General features: G+C 39.9%; 1 long non-coding RNA gene and 2 pseudogenes across 3 annotated transcripts; 1 reads left to right on the top strand and 2 right to left on the bottom strand.

Annotated features, from left to right (window-relative positions):
* Window positions 1–3,324: 3,324 nt before the first annotated feature.
* Window positions 3,325–9,527, top strand: LOC120598862 (microtubule-associated protein RP/EB family member 1-like; annotated as a pseudogene).
* A 1,405-nt stretch (window positions 9,528–10,932) lies between these two features.
* Window positions 10,933–11,051, bottom strand: LOC120599094 (uncharacterized; annotated as a pseudogene).
* Window positions 11,052–14,018: 2,967 nt separating this feature from the next.
* On the bottom strand, window positions 14,019–17,419 carry LOC120598706 (uncharacterized). Of its 3 annotated transcripts, XR_005651715.1 has the most exons (4): window positions 14,913–17,419; window positions 14,592–14,690; window positions 14,224–14,329; window positions 14,035–14,122 (listed from the first exon to the last, which is right to left on the bottom strand). It is a non-coding gene; the product is annotated as an uncharacterized LOC120598706 (long non-coding RNA). The 3 variants fall into 3 exon arrangements; XR_005651714.1 differs by having other exon boundaries at window positions 14,019–14,329; XR_005651716.1 differs by having other exon boundaries at window positions 14,019–14,329; window positions 15,004–17,419.
* Between the last annotated feature and the right edge of the window lie 30 nt (window positions 17,420–17,449).

The following is a 17,449-nucleotide window of genomic DNA, read 5'->3' as shown; positions in this document are numbered from 1 at the left end:
TCAATGAGCCCAAAGTATTAACAACAGAAAACCATCCTAGAACACTGAACAAATATGAAAATCCAGTGGTGTTGTCTCTAAGCACCCTGAGAGATTAGGAAATCAGGAGGCCATGTAGCCTGGAGTGAGCGAGGAAGTTTTCAGAGAGGTGGCTAAAATTGTCCCCTTAGATCAATGACAGCAGAACACAGGAGTGAGGAACGGGACCACCTACAGCATTTGGTGCCTGGCCCATGCACTCAGCTGCCCCTGTCCATAAGGAACTTCAGTCTGGGTGGCAGGAGACAATGTTGACAGAGACAGAAATTGAAAATAAATGACAAATCACAAAACGAAGAGAAAACTACTAGAAAGCTCTCAAGATAATATTATAATTACAATTTGTGAGTATAAGTGTAATGGTATAATATTTGAATGTGGTGTGATAATTACAATATTTGAGTATTGGTACTTTAGTATAATACCTGAGTATGGCATTATATTATGAAATGTGACTATTGGTACTATAGCAAAACATTTAAGTATGGTGTTAAAATTATAACATTTGAGTATTAGTATTTGAGTAGAAGATTTGAGGACAGCGTTATAATTATACTTGGGTTGCATCCCAGCTCTATGGCTTCACTTTAGTGTTCTTGAGCCTCAGTTTCTTCATTTGTGGGAATATAGTATTTTCTTGCTCACCAGGCTGACATCAGAAAAATGCATGTTAAAAGTAAGTTTGTAATATGAATTTAATGTTTTAACATTTACAAAGCACTTTCATGGTCCCCATCTTGACTGAGACTTATGGACTCATTTTATAGATAAAAACACTGAGGCTCAGAGAAGTCCTCTGACTTACTGAGGTCACAGGAGCCAGGTTAAACCCACTTGAAGCCTGGAGGTCCATATAAAATGGTGTTCTATTTGCATCTACTAGGTATGTGCCAAGTATTACGTTAGACATTTTATTTGTGTTATCCCAGGAAACTCTCCAGCCGCTCCAAACGAGATGGCCATATTACTCAGCCCTGGTTTACAGAGTGACACTGGGGTTCAAGGAGTTACAACTGTGTGGGTAGTTGATGGCAGAACAGGATGAGCTCAGGTCTGAATCCGAAGCCTGGGAGATGATGGATCTGGATCTTGGATGGGTGACATCTACCTGCAGGAGCTGTAGGGAGAGTCAGGAGACCGCTGGACCCACCTGAGAGAGAGGCTCTATAGCTCTCCTCAGAGAGATTGGGTGGGTGGGGGACCACAGAGGCCAACAGCATTCAGCTATCGTTCGAGCCAAGTGACAGTTTGCTTTTGAAATGTGTGTTCCCAGCTCTATCACACATCAGTAAAAAATAAGCCCAAATCCTGCTACTTATCACTTTATTTGGGGCAAACACTGAAGATGAGATGACCTAAAAATTTTGTCATTTGAGCTAATCAATGAAAACAGATTGTTTGCTCAAGGTAACGAATCTGTTTCTTTTCTTAAACCTTAAAAGACACACACACACACACACACACACACACACACACACAATAAAATAATACCCCAACATTGTTGATAAATAGGTTTAATGCAAGTTTCAGTTTCTTTGTTTTTTTGCATTCTGATTATTTGTAACACTCCAACAAAGTAACAATTAACCAAAAAAAAAAAATTTTCAAGTAAAAATGAAATGTTCTCACCTTATTTAAATAGGGACATTTTATTCTTCAGTTTTAGGGTTCTGCTTTTAAAAATGTATGGTTTATTAAGATTTTTGTACTCTCATATAATTCCTTATGAATTTATGTTCCTTTCTCAGAAGATGTAACAACATTATGATTGTATTAATCACCTGAATTAAATATAATATGCTTTGTTATTGATTTTTGTTTTATTCCTTAACATCCAATATAATTTTAGAAAGGCCATGTTTGAGTTATGATACTTGAGTATGGCATTGCAAATGACTCTAGCCAAACACTTAATATTTTAAAAACTCAGAATCTTTTCATGACTTTACTCTTTTAAAAAATTATAGTCAAACTGCTAGTCTTATATTCAAATAGATGTGATTAAAATGTAACTTTTCATTACAAAAGGAAATAGACATTATATCAAATTATAGCATATTAATTTGAAATATATTTATATTCGTAGTTTTCATGTTTTGCTTTTTTTAAATCACACTATTTCTCCATGTCTGTTATTACTGGAGTCTTATACAAGAAACAAGTAAATAAATAACATGTCTGTTATAACCAGAAATGATTTTAAAATAAATTGAAACAACAATTTATTTCATTAATTATTGATTAATAGAGAAAGTTACAAAACATTTTAATCTTGATCTGTGGATGATTAGCATCTGTTGAATGTAGTGGAGAATGATGTATAGAAGTAAGTTTGTCCTGGGGAAAATATACACTGATGCAACTTTAAAACAGATTTTTCTGCATTTTTGACTGTAAGCAAGAGAGGGTATGAATGGATAGCACAGAACAGGCCTGTGGCCCTGGAGCTGCAAATCATGGCCCTCTGTAAATCCATCTTAACTCCCTAGCAAGTCCATTGCACAAAGCAGAGACATATTACAAATAACCGAAACAATTGATTTCTTGAGCTTCAGAAAAATTTTCCCATCAAATTATATGGAAAATAAGAGTAATAAAAAATAGTCTGCAAAGAAGTATGGTTTCGTATGGACACATTTTTTTAAAAAATGTACCGTTGGTTTTAGTTGGGTAACCTTACTTAGTGCACGGCTGATTACTAAGGTTCTGAAGGAAAAAGTGGAAGTGAGTAATTATTTGTGACTGTTTGCTGCCTGTAACCATATTGACGGCATTGGAGCATAATGTTAGTGACAAAAATAAAATACAAGAGAGCTATGGAACCCTCTGGGGAGAAATCAGAGCCCAGAGAAGAGCAATCTGTTCAGCCCGCCCCGGCCCTGCCAGGTTCATTAAGACACCTTGGCGTGAAGCCCTTTTCACCCACCTGCCAACGGGGGTGACTTGGCTTTGTCTGTCGTTCCCAGTTTGGCTTCAGAGCTGGGACTGGAAAGGCTAAAAGATCACATGCAACAGGCCAACAAGGGTTAGCATCTATGTCCTTGACAACCGTAGGCTCTGGTGGGAAATTTGCCTGTTTCTCTTGAATACCCGTGGCCTCCTCGTTCCTCCTCCTTTGCACCCCCTTCTTAGTGCCAGCTCTTGGTAAAAGATCTGACATCCATGTTTATACCTCCCTGTCATTTTAAGTAGCTGGATGGCCTCTTCTATTTAAATCTTAAACCTTATCTTTTTAATAGATGGTACGGGGTTAAGCTATTGTTCACCTATGACATGAGATTGCGGATGCGGACAGTGGTGACCACGTCTGCCAGCACCCCAACTCTCAAAGCTGCAGAGGCCTCAAGGGGTCAGCTGATTTGGCCTTCGGCTTTCTGCCTTGAGGCAGGCAAGGTGTCCAGGCCTGGTGACTGCCTAAGTCTGCCCAGTCAGTACCTACTGGGGGAGCAATTTAGCCAATGTATATCAAGAATTTAAAAATAGTTCATATACATCAAGTCAATAATCCCACTTCCATGATGCTAACTAGAGAAATAAGCCAAATGCAGACAAAGTTCTATAACTAGGATATTAATCACATCACTGTTTATAATAGCAAAAAGTGAAAGGCACTCAAACATCCAGTGATATGAAAATAGTAAATTGTAATACATCCCTACAGTAGAGTATTTTTCAGCCAATAAAATTGTGGATTTTTGTGAGATTATAAGTCAAAAAGCAGCAAACGAAACAAACAAAACATCACGATCCCATTTGGATTTTTTAAAATTAGTATTAAAAACAAGGATTAACAATGATCATCTCTGCCTAGTGAGATTATATGTGATTTTTACGTTCTTAGTTACGCTCCTTCAAATTTTCCAAACTTTTAATAATAATTTTAAAATAGAAGAAAAGTTTATGGAATAATGATGATAACAACATAAAAGCTAATCTCTACTGGGCATTTCTTACACGCCTGCACCATGGGGAGCACATTGCCTGTATTATCTCATTTATGAATAATCCCGTGTTGTAAGGGTTCTCGTTACTTCTGCTTTGCAGATAAACCAATTCAATGTTAGTTCCAGAAATCAAATCAGGCAGTCTCTGGAGTTTTATTGATAAAGAGAAATGTTCCCGATAAATTAAAAATTACAACAATTTTTCGTAATGCATAGAGAAAAATATTGACACCAAAATGTTAACATGATTATCTCTGGGAATGGAATTTGAAGACATTACAATATTTCTCTTTATATTTATATTTTTAAATAACATAGATTATTCTAATGGTAAAGGAAAACGATAAAATATGAAGTCATATTATGAGTTAATATGGAAAACTAAGTACCACGTAAAATATTTTCATTAGAAAATGCATTTTGAGTTCTAAAATATTGACAATACAGCCCCTTCATAGATAGGTTGCTGGTCGTGTCACTTTTGATGACCCAATATGACTATATGACAGTATAAAAGCACTTCTTCAGTGCCTACCAAGTACTTCTTTGAACCTACCAAAGTGCTAGCACAATTTTTTTGATCACAGAATTATCTCCATAAATATTTATTAGTGAAAAGCAGCAATACTAAAAGAAAAGAAAAAATGTTCTGGGGAAAATTTTTAATTAGGAGGCACAATGACATAACAAAGTAAGCCTCATGTCAGATGAAATGACCCCTCGCTGAGTCATACTAAGACCTAAAGCAACACTGCCTATTACTCAGATTCTTTCCAAGACAATCGGACGAAGAAAGTCTGTGAATATGGACTGACAACGAGAAGGAAAGTAAGCTCCATTCTCAAATTCAGAGTTAGGTCCAAAGATACTTCCTCTGAAAGGCGTCTGCTTCCCAGTGCGTTTCGACTGAAGTGTTCCCTGTAATCAGGCATACCTCTCCTCTCTTTCACTCACTCATTCTCTTCCCTTCCCCCGTTCCACCTTACACACAAACCTCAGGGGACCTTCAGCACGCCTCCTCCGCCGGAAAATCGCCACTTGTACCACTTCTAACTTGGCTTCTTGAGTCAGGAACGCTGTTAAGGGTGCTCGGGCCCCCCCTGGCGGAAGTCGGCTAGCGGGTCAGACAGTCCGTAAACCTGGTTTGCTTTGCAGAAGAACGTTGCCATCTAGCGCAAGAAAAAGCAATGCCTCCCTTCTTTTCTTCAGCTAACGATGTAACTACGGATTGAATATTTATAATGCCATCTCACTTTTAAGCTGAATCACATTTAAACTTTCCTAGGAAAAGTTTTGATCATCTTCTTTCTACCTTAAATGTACTTCGGTGAATTAAAGAAAACGTAACTGGCCGCTACTTTCCTGGAAAAGTTACCAGAAACCTGAGCTAAAAAGGGAATGAGGAGGCAATAAAGGTATCTTTAGTTCATGATCAATTTGTTGTTTCCCTCATTATCACTGACACGTTATTCTTTTTTAATGTGCATATTATGATTCTTTTGTCAAAAGCTTTACCTAATCCAGCCCTGTGGAATCAGATAACATAGAAGCTCATGTTAGCAAATCTCCCTGGTGTGGTATTCCGGCTGGGTGAGCTTGTCTTGGAAATATACTATCAAGAAATCACTGTCAAAATAGAGATGAACTGATGATTCAAAATCCAGAGTAAAGGCTTAAGATTTATGACAGTTAAATTATAAATGATGAACATTATCAGGTATGCCTCATAGGCCTTGGCAAAGCAAACCTTAGAGAGTTTAGAATAAAAAGAGGACGTGATTGGGATTTAAAAAAATCCATTGTGGAGCAAAACGATACAAACAAATCTAAATATACTAATACTAATATCGCTATTAATGCATCAAATTCTCACATTAAAACAGATCGGGTTAAAAATTCAGCCATAAGACAAAAGATAAATCCAAAACACATGGATAAAAGAATAGCAAAGTAAAATGATGAGTAAAGATATACCAGAAAAATATACAAACCAAAAAAAAAAAAAACAACTAGGATAGGCATATTAATTGTAGACAAAATAACAATTAAGAGGTTAAATAACATTCTGATATAAAATTCAACTTATTAAGAAAACATAACAATTCTAAACTTGAAGGCATTACATAAAATAGAATCAAAATATGTAAAGCAATAATTGGGGAACAAGACATTCTAAATGGAGATGCAAAGAGCTTAGAGTAGCAAGGCATTTTTAAAGAAGAATGAACTAAGACCTATGCATAAAAGATCTATTATAAGTCTATGGAAACTAAGAATGTATAGTATTGGCACAAGAATAAGACAAGCAAATCAATAAAACAGAATAGTGAATCCAGAAAGAGACCTACATATATACAGTCATCTGATTTACAGAAAGCTGACACTGGAACAGTTGGATAGAAAAAAAGCTTTTACTCTACCTCATACCAAAACATGAAAATCAATTCCAGATTAATTGTAGGTTAAATCTGTTAGGTTGAAACATATGATACTGCCATTTTTGTAGGATGAGTATTGGTAATGTCATATGATGCAACCTAATAAAACAATAAAGCTTTTGAAATAAAACATAGAACAAGTTATTCCCAGTTCTTTAATTTCCACATCTGAGAAGTAGGGATAATAATAGCATCTACCTCATAAGGTTGAGAGGACTGCATTAAGTTTTTAAAATACTACCGGACACTTATTAAGTTCTATCTAGGTTTTTCTAATTATTATTATTAGTTGTAGAAGTAGCTGCATCTAGTTACAAGAGAGACGGTCTTGACTTGGCAGATTTATGCCTAACAAAGTTCAGAAATTTTAGTAATTAAGGGAAGAAAAGGATATTCGATATTGGAGAGTAGCAAAGAAGATGAAAAGGGAACAGAAAAACATAATAAAGGACAAATTAAGAGTTCACGATCCACTCAACTAAAAAAATATGTAAACGAGTCGAGTTATTCTAATAACCATTTCATTTAATCATTTCATTTGTGTACATCCCCCTTCCTACCCTCAAACCGCCCCCATCAAGAATCAGCTCCAGGCTGTGTGTTTATCTTCTTTCTCTGCTATATTTCCACTTCCAAAATGCGCAGTGCATCATGGGTGTCCAACGAAAATTGGTGGATCACAACCTTGATGCCACAAATGTGTGCAGGATGTTGTGTTTTCTGTCTATTTGGAGGCACATTTTCTGGTAAGATGCCACAGAAATCAGAAGCGTAATAGTCTTCTTGGAGGTCCAGCAAACTTTGCAGTAAGATTTTATTTATGCTCATCTTACGTATTTATGACTTCTTAGTTTTTAAAAAATAGTTCTTCAATCCCATAATTTACTTCATGTTTTTCAAACATTGAAAAGCTGCAGTGTCCAGGATTATGAGTCACCTGCCAAAACTAATGCAGAAACAACATTTTGTGTTTTTGCCACAATAAGGGTGTAAAAATGCTATTTTGGGCAATTCACACAAGCAGAAGTTTAATGATCTGAAATGTCCAGGGCTTGCTATTTCCTCCTCTATAAACTTTAAGGGTTTATAACAGACAATCAAATCACAGATTTGAAGGCTACATGTTAGGAGGACTCAGTCACAATTAGGACGAAGTTGAATAAGGAGTGAAATTGGGTTTTCTTACCATCTCTTGACTAGTTGGACACCCCGTTACCAACACAAGAGGCTGGTTTTTGTTTCTGGTTTTATCCTGTCGGTGTCTGGCATATACAAAATTCATCTCTTATTGCTTCATGGATAGGGCTGCTCACAGACATTAACTTCTTGTCAATAGTTTGAAACTTCTTGTCATGATGGACTAAAGCGAGTGTGAGCATCTTTCTAATAGAGTCCGTCAAGGTAAGCCATGTTGGGACTTTTTGGACAGCAGGGTTTAGGTCTGACTCTGTGAGAAATCAGTGTCGCCAGTAGATGGAGTACTAGGCTAAAAATCCATGGGCCTGTGGGGGAGGTAGGCAGAAGGTTGCCCGCTCAGTTATAAATGTTTAAAGCAGAATTTGAAGAAATGCTCAGGTCTGGAAAATTGAGCAAAAAGCAGAAAGTGGGTATTTGCTAGATGAGGCACAAGACTGACTGGAAATGTGGGTATAAGCGAAGCGTGGCAGCGCTACGTTAGAGCGGCCCTCCTCATTGAGTTCTACAGGCGCCCTCTCTTGAATGGAGTCCTACTCTGTGCTGTCCACCCGCACAGTCCTTCATCTAGCCGAGATGACCCTAAACGCACCATAATATGGAACTGTTGGTGGATTCCAGTCACCTGCCCTTCGGCAGGAAGCCAGCCGATCCCCAGCTTAGCTGAAGTCAGGGGCTGGGCGCGGTTACAGGAACTGGGCCCAGCGAGTTCCTTAGTCACTGGCTCTCGCCCGTTCCATCGCACCTGTTGTTTAAAGACCTGGGTCAGTTTTTCTCCCATCCCTGCTAAGAGTCCCTTCCCTCTTGGGCATATATTTTGCAAGCTGTGCTCTTTGCACGAAGTTAACAAGCTAATAGCTGTCCATTCCCTTCTCTATCCTCCTCTCTATCCCATATTAGCAGTACCCCGCCCCCCAACACACACACCACCACCCAGGCAGTCAAATGCCCACCAGGTTTATACATCAGTCTCCTAAGACCAAGGGAAGCATGAGCCAGTTCCTCAGAGCATGAGCAGGTCCAAGTACCAGAAAAACTCAGTTTCTGGTGCTTCGAAATTAGAGTAGATCCTGAACCACGAAGACCTTCTAAATGACCAGCTACTCAGTTCTGTGACATCTCTGAAATATGTGTCATATTCCAATGCTGAGTCTGCTTCCAGTCTGAAGAAGCGATACTGGTTTGGATAAACGGGCCTCTGAAGTTGGCTTTAACAAAGATGCAGCGATTGTGCATGGCGGCTGCTTATGGTCCGTTTACAGATATGCTGTTCCCTGGTTCTATTGCCTGGAAGAAAGAGAAGTTACGAGCTAAGCTGGAGAGTGAATATATCCAGAAAGAAATTTTATATGTTACAAGCAGGTTTCAAGAGAATGAAGGTTGACAAAACAATTCTTGCGGACGAATCATTGAAAATCTGAAGTCTTTTGGATCTCGTTCAGTGGTTCAAGAAATGTTTGATGCAAAGTACGATGGAAAAGACTCTGACTCTACTGTAGCTGCTAGACAAGGCCAAAATATATCAGGAGCACCTTCCTTTGTTGCTATAGTTCTGAATAAGCCTGCAATGCAGCTCCTCAGAGGCCCGTTTAGACACAAAGAACTACTACTACTAATCGTTGTGGCTTGGAAAGAAAGCATCTCGGCTTAGGCAATGGGAATGATGAAGCAGCTGAATCAATGCAGCAGGTCAATGTATTGAAATCATTGACAAACTGGCGAAGGAAAGTATTTCTATTTTGGAAAGCTAAGGCAGGTCGAATTGATGTGCCAGGAGAATGAGGAAGAAGATTGCCTTGTACCGGAAGTGTGGCATCTCTGTGCCACAAATGAAGCTTTGGGGTTCCTTAACGAAGGGGGGCCCACAGGAAGAACCAGCACCGTATTAACAGTCTGGGGCAGCAACATCTGAATCCTTCCCTCCAAATCATGTGCTTATCTATAAAATAACCTCCTTTACTACTTAGAGGACTCGCTGGCTTCTTTCTATAAGCAAAAACAAAAAAACAAAAAAAAACACCTCTTAAAACTCCCTTTTGCAGAAGTTTCAATCTTTCTCCAATAAGTTTGAATCGGGATCATTTTACCTTCCAGCACAGTATTAACTTCTAGTGGGCTCCCCTCAGAAAGAAAGTGGCTGATCTTGGGAGCTCACTCACCATTGGGTAGTTGATAAACTGATTTCTGGAAAGGGCGTGTTCTGTGATATACTGAGGTGGAGACTTTATAGAGAAATTTAAAGACTATTAATTCACAGAATTGAAGTAATTACTATGAAATGATTACACAACATTTTAATGAGTGTTACCACAGGTAACAAGAGTTAAAAAAAGAAAAGAAAGCCAATCAAAAAATTTTAGTTCTTACCTCTTTTGAGCTCTCTGTCCTTTTGAACGCCATGCACTCCTACCTCTTTAAGAAAGAATTTAGGATAAAGTTTATAGTTTTGGAATGTAATCAGTTTATACTTTCTGACTTCCTCAATTACTTCTTTCTTAACAGTGTTATTGAGATATAACTCATATACTATATAACGCATCCATTTTAGAGTGCAACATTTAATGGTTTCAATATATACACAGAATTGTGCAACTACCACCACAGTCAAGTTTAGAACCTTTCATCACCCCCAAAAGAAAGACTCACCCACGGCAGTCACTCCCTGTTTCACTGTAGCCCCCAGACCTAGGCAACCACCAATCTACTTCTGTCTGTATGGATTTGCCTATTCTAGATATTTCATATAAATGTAATCACACCATATGCAGTTCTTTTAAACTGGCTTCTGGCACTGAGATAATGTTTTTGAGGTTGAGTCATGTTGCACCATGTGTCAGTACTTCGTTTTTTTTTTATTGCCAAATAATATGCCATTGTATAAGAATACCACATTTTATCTGTCTATTCGTCAGTTGATAGATGTGAGTTGTCTCCACTTTGAGGATGTTATGAATGATGCGGCTTGGGTATTCGTGTACAAGTGTTTTAAATATGTATTTTCACTTCTCTTGGGTATATGCCTAGCAGTGAAATTGCTGGCTCATAGGGTAACTCTGGATTTAACCTCTCACGGAACTGCCAGACTGTTTTCCAAAGTGGCTGCACCATCAATTGCTTCTTATCTTAAAAGTTTTTCAGGATTCCAGAGATTCAATTATTATTTAATTCATATCTTTCTTATTTTTCTATGGATTTATTTATTTATTTTATTTATTTGTTTGTTTGTTTGTTTGTTTGTTTAGGTGAGGCAACCCTTGGTTGACCTCACAGATTGCAAGGACCTTGTCAGCTTACAGTCCCCTATTTTTTATTTTTTATGCCTACAGCACCTGGTCTTCCTAGGCGATCTCCTATCCAAATACTAACCAGGCCCGGCCCTGCTTAGCTTCTGAGGTCAGATGGGATTGAGCTTGTTCAGGGCAGCATGGCCGTAGACCGAATTTATTTTTTTTAATTCGTTAGTCCCATCAGGACTTTATTCAGAATGTAGTGACAATATAAATTTAGATTTTTCTCCAAATTCCTAGCCAGTGACTCTAGAATCGTTGCTGAGTAAGCTTTATTCTCTTTATTTATCTGTATTGATAAGTATTGCCTTCTTTGATATATCACATTTTTATATTTAATAAACTACGGTTCTAGGCTGTTTATACTGTTCCATTGACCTATCTGTCCATGTCCAAGTTAGTGCCACATTATCTTAAAGATTAAATGTTTTAATAATGCATATGGCTAATATATCACAATATCTTCATTTCTGAAATAGTCTTTGTTTATTATCTCAACTGAACTTAAGAATACTTGTATTGACTCTTAAAAAATACAATGGGGATTTTTATTGCTATTGCATTAGCTCTATAAATTAATTTGAGATAAGTTATTACTTTTACAATATTTAATTCTTCTACCTTGAGACATACTAGTTCTGCAGGAGAAACTTCAAAACAAGACTTGCAGTATTTGGTGACTTGTTTGCTGTGTGAACTAAAGGAGTAGGAAGAATCAAAAATGTTTTGGTGTTTGGGGCCTCAGTGATTAAGAAGAGCTTAATATGAGCCCACAGAGTATTGCTAAGGGCTAGCAAAAAGAAGAGGGAAGACTTTTCGATGTTACTTTGGAGGACAGAAAAACAGTCAATGTCTCAAAATTACCGGGGACAGATTCAGCCATACATAATAAACCATTTCACATAGTGTTGTAGCCGCCAGCCCCCAAAAGACACACGGACCACCAGAAATCAGTGGGTCTGCCAGGGGTATGCAGACCCCAAATTAAGCAGCCCCAAAATGTAGAGGTACAGGGTTTTTAAGCCCTAAATCCCATTCCTTGTTCTGTCTTAAACACAAAGGTCTATTTTTCTCTTATTCACCTGTCAACCCACAGGTCGGTTGTGCAAGCGGGGGTACAGAAGCAGAAAGCTTATTGTTTGAATGTTATGTTCCCATGGGTGGTAGCCTATGTTCCCACAGGCAATAGCCTACGTTCCCATGGGTGATAGCCAAGCAGTAATTTTCCAGCCAGCACATTAGCAGATCTCTGGCATTCGTGGCATTAATATTCATGACTCTTGACATTTGTCAATAACCCCCACGATCCAAGACAGGTAGTAATTTTTAAATTTGCTAAGGCACACATTCGAAATTATGTCTGCTGTGTACAGGAGTAAGTCGCTTACATGGAGAGCAAGCCTAGCCGGCTACCCAACATCTGTATCGGATCGTGCCTCTCTCCCAATCTCTGTACCTGCTGTAACGATCCTAAAGTGCTAGGAACATAGTTCCAGGTTAACTCATGGATAACGCTGCCATTAAAGTGATGTATTGTGACAAATCACGTTAGGATTCTACAAAAGTATCTGAAGGTCTGAAGACACCCCTTTGATTTTTCAGACATTCTCTCCGTTTTATAGAGGTAATTACATATAAAAGAGATACTCAAAACAATGGGGAATTTTTAAGCTCTCAGGACACGTTTTTTAAAACTATCAAGATTCTACTTGCTGGACGAGGTGAGGATATCATTATAGAAGAAAGCTCTCTCGGGAAATGAGAAGGGCTGGGTTTTAGCTCAGAGGAAGAAGAATTTATTTTAGACTTTGAAAAGAAGAATAAAAGATGTGTCTTAGCCTGATTTCCCCAGAGAGCAGAACATTAGAAAAATATATATCTGCACATACTTTACCGAGGACCGTGGTCCCCAGGAGTGAACGAGAGTGAAGCAGTGGGAAGCTTCACAAGGTACGTCATTAAGTAGCCTGGTCCCATGGGCCACCTGAGAAGCCATATGACACATGTCTCAGGACTGCCAGTCTGGTGTGAGAAAGGAGGAAGCACTTATCTGTGGACAAAAAAAAAAAAAAAAATAGCAGAGTTGGGGGGAGTCTATGAAAAGGAACCTCACAAGGTGATCCGAACATAAAATTCCTAACTGGGCAGGTCATGGTGGGGAGTCACAGCCCAGGCATAGAGCTTTTTAGTAAAAGGCTTATCTTTGCCTTGAGCAAGCCCTGTCCATTGTTTCTGTGCATCTCGGTTAACACATCTTTGAAATAACCATCCTCAGGAGATCACATAATCTTGTTAACTACCTTGCAGTCCTATCCCCATGTTGCTTCTTCCCACCTCTACGTAACCTTCCTTAGTTCCCTCCTTAATCTCACATGCATACAAGAAGCTGCAAAACCGTTGCTCTCGGGAGTATTTTAGATCTTGCTCCTCAGCACATATCATCAGTTTGGCTCAAATAAACTCATAAAAAATTCTCTACGTTTGGACATTTCTTTCATCAACGTATCCATCACCTTGCATCCCGCATTGGTTAAAAATATATATATATATATTCCATATATATATTCCATGAGGCATTAATTACCCAGCACTTCCCAGTTGCCCTTATGAGGATGCCGAGGGGTACCTGCTGTGTCCCAAGACACAGTGGAAACAGAGGAGACAGAAGGAGCCGGCAGGTGCCACTGTGCGTGGTTGGTTGGCCCCATGGCAGAACTGGTCACCACAGGGGTGACTAGAATAAAAAAACAAGTGTGGCTGAAAGAAGCTGAAGTGGCGCATAAGAGGTTCCTGATCCAAGATGCTTGTTGTTTGAGACAAGGTATGTCAACGTGAGCAAGATGATAAAACTCAGGTCTCTGGCTCCTCCTGGGGAAACAAGGTGCAAGTCCCTCTTACAAGAATGAGGATGCTGTGAGAAGAATGAGGATTGGGCACAAGTAGAGAAGAGTTATCAAAGCCACTGACTGGGCAGGAGCAGATGGAAAGAATGGTGGGGTAGTGGCAGGGGTCCCTTTGAAGACAAGTTCGATGAAGTTTTGGTCCTTTGCATTTGCTCCAGGAGCCTTCCCCCTCAGAGGGGGAGCTGAGAGAGCAGACTTAGGGGTGGGGGGGCGGAGTGATCCAGGCATGGGCTGGTGCGGAGCATACAGCACTGGTTGCGAGGGCGGGACATCACGGGGTCCAGAATGGATGGAACAGATGAAGTAAAACTGAGGCCCTGAGTATAGAAGCTTCCGTGAGACGAGAGCAGAGCAGGAGCACGAGAGAAAGAACAGAGAGGAAATAGTGGCGTCTTGACGGTGGGATGGAGACACATACCGACGGCGAGGCCTAGAGCACAGTCGGCGCCGTGAGGTGAGGACATCAATGTCTCTATCCTGCAGCGAACTGAGTAACGTGGACGTGGGCGTGGTCACCGGAGGAGCTGAGAAGGAAGCTCTTGAGGTGGTTCCTGGAGTTGCCCAGGATGGAATCAATGCTAATGGAAGACACTGGTAATGACTTGGAGGTGATTAAGCCAGTGGTAGTAGAGACTTCACATAATACTACATGGAGAAAGGCTGTTGGAAACAGTGGAAGTTGAGACTTCATAGTGAAAGAGTTTAGGGAGCCAGTATATTAATTAACAATCAAAGCAGTTGCTAAAGTTGAATGACAAAGCAAGATTTGCCTCAAGGCAGACTTACGCCAGCCTAATTTCTTCAGGAAACACTGGCCAGGGAGGTGTAGATTTTCACTCTTAGACTGGATATTATTTGAATGTGCTGTCAAGAGCCCACATTTCTCTTGTGATTACAAAGAAAGAAATAAAACAAAATCAGTTTGTTTTGAACAAACACTTGTCTACCACCCTTAACTCAGCAGCTGAACAAAACAGGCAGTCTAAGATGCGGTTTCATTAGTCTTCCCAATATTCATTTTTCCTAAATCGACTGAAACTGTGTGACCTAGTTAACACAAAGAACACATAGAAATAAAGGTTTTAGAAAGAGGGAAAAATATAAAACCTGTGGTAAATGTTTAACATGCCACACACAGAGATCCAGCCATATTTCATGAGCAGCTGCTTGGCCTTCAAGTTTCCAGGGAGAAATTTACCTCCATCCACAACTTCTTTGCTTTTGTCGCAGTGCCCCACTCAGCAAGAGGTCCTGGGGGCCTTGATGTCATAAATAGAGGAAGTGACATAGTCATAATTGTGATAGCTCTCATTATTGAATGCCTTTTCTGTGCACAGTTTTTACACTCAATGCTTTGTGTAGTTTACCCTAGTCATTGAAATGACTGAGCAGGTGATATTATCTCTATCTTGCAGACTGGGCGGTACAGAGCTGCTCTAGGGATTCAGCGATGTCCTCAAGGCACCAGGCTCCTCCGTGTTCCTGCTCAGCCCTCCTTAGTGATAGGAGCTGCTCAGCCCTCCCAATGATTCAAGAACGAAGTTCAACCAGTAAGAGGCATAAGGAACAGTACCAGCTCACTTCTACTTACCTTGTCTTGGCCAGACCTAGTCACTGGTATGTCGCTGAGGGTTCATGTTCACGTACAGACAATGGCGGCCATTCCATCGCGTTTAAACAGCAGAGTTTCTTAAGACATACAGATAGCTCTTGAATCATTGGGAGGGCTGAATGGACTCTAGCTGAACTTGAAGAATCACCAGAGAATTGAGCCATCAAGGGGGCTGCTGCCTCTTCCACAATCAGAAAGTGGCTGAATTAAAAGGCCACCTTCTCCAACAGGAAGCCAATGCCATACGCATCAACTCTGAGTCACGACACATCTGCCATAACTAGGAAGCAAGTCAGTCAGAAAACCACGTCTACACTGTTAGCTCCCAGACTAGGTCAATTCCGCTGAGACCCATGCCAGCGATATACATGCCCAGAATTCACCTCTGGCTCCTCACCAAACTCAATTCCCAAACAAAGCCTCACGGTCCTCTCTCCATGTGACTCAGTTTTAAATCAAGGATAAATGACCAATAAGACTTAAATCATTTCTGGAGTCCCAGAGGCAACGGTAGTTGAGGACTCCGTGAGTTGAGTATTTTAGCTTTCTGATTTCAATAGCAGAGGCAGGCAAGAGAGAAAGGTGTCAGAACAGAGGCTGACTACGCCAAACCCTTGTATTAGCCACAGTCGTTCTGGAAAGTTGGGAGAGTTGGCGTATAGTTAGTTGTTCAGCCTCCCCTTCTTCCATCTTCAAGTGTCCCGTCCACATATATCATCTCATTGAATTCTCATAATAAACTTTCGACGAAGTATTACTCTCCCCACTTTATAATAAGGAGACTGAGGCTCATAGAGTTTAAATAATAATGTCCAAGAAGGTAGCAGAATCAAAGTCTGAAACAAAGTCCACCAAAAATGGTCTCCCTATACTCACTTCCCTTGTTCCTGACTGTGATTCGCTGGCTTTCGATGAGCGGAACAGGCCTGATACTCTCCTGTTGCCAGACCTTTGCTCTAGCGATTTTTTTAATTGCTGGAGATACTTGATCCCATGGACCACCTGAGAAGCCCGATGACATGTGAGTCGGGACTGTCTGGGGTGAGAAAGGAGGAAATGTTTGTCTATCAGAGCGCATCCCCCATTGGCCAAAGAATCTCTCCACAAGGCACTATTGTCCTTTCCTCCTACATCTGACCACTGCAATCCTAGCCATCCTTTAAGGCCCAGATCAAACCACCTCTCTGCAAAGACTTCTCCAGTCTCCTTGCCAAACTGTAGTCCTACCTTCTCTAAAACTCCCATGGATTTGCTTTGTACTTCCATTCATACATTGCCCACAATTAATTTATATAATCACCCCTTCCATATTATAACTTCCTTGAAGACAAGCACCATGACATTATTTATCTCTCTTGTCCCTTAAAGCTCCTGACACAGAGCATGAATGTGGTAAGGGTCCACTAGATGAATAATACTAGATGAATAAATTTCCCTAAAGAAGAGCTGCTCCCTTCTTTAAAATACTGGATAATCTGCATCAGTTAATTACAAAGCAATTACTCTAGTTTCCTAGTGTTGCTAATTAGGGAGACTTTCCTCTGTCACCACGGTTCATCTGCTTTCTCCCGTATTTAATGAGCCCTCGTCGGTTAATGTATACAGAATATTTTTTACATATTACTTTGCTTTGTGGCTTTTAACATTTAAAAAAAAAAATGAACTTAAAAAAAAAGAGAGAGAGAGAACAGGACTCCATCTTTGGAGTTGAAATGAGTTCATTTTCTCTTTGGAATAACCATACTAGGACAATTTTTACACTAGTGCAGGCATTTGCCATAAGTAACAATTCATCAGGCCAAAAAGAATGGAACAGATCATGAAAGTAAAAGCATCAAGGCATCTCCATGCTCTACACTTAATCCATTCAATTTCCTGCAAAAGTAGAATTTCTTCCATTACTGTCAGCCCTTCAAGGTCAGCATACACCAGCAGTCTCCTTAGTTCCTTCTGCAAACTTTCTACTTTACAATCGCAAAAGCAAAAGCGTGGCCAGCAGTCGCCAGGGCAGGTTCCCTCCTGCTGTGTGGCT

This window comes from Pteropus medius, unplaced genomic scaffold (genome assembly GCF_902729225.1).
Source record: "Pteropus medius unplaced genomic scaffold, Ma_sr-lr_union100, whole genome shotgun sequence".
NCBI classification, from domain to species: domain Eukaryota; kingdom Metazoa; phylum Chordata; class Mammalia; order Chiroptera; family Pteropodidae; genus Pteropus; species Pteropus medius.
This window is presented reverse-complemented; position numbering and strand designations above follow the sequence as displayed.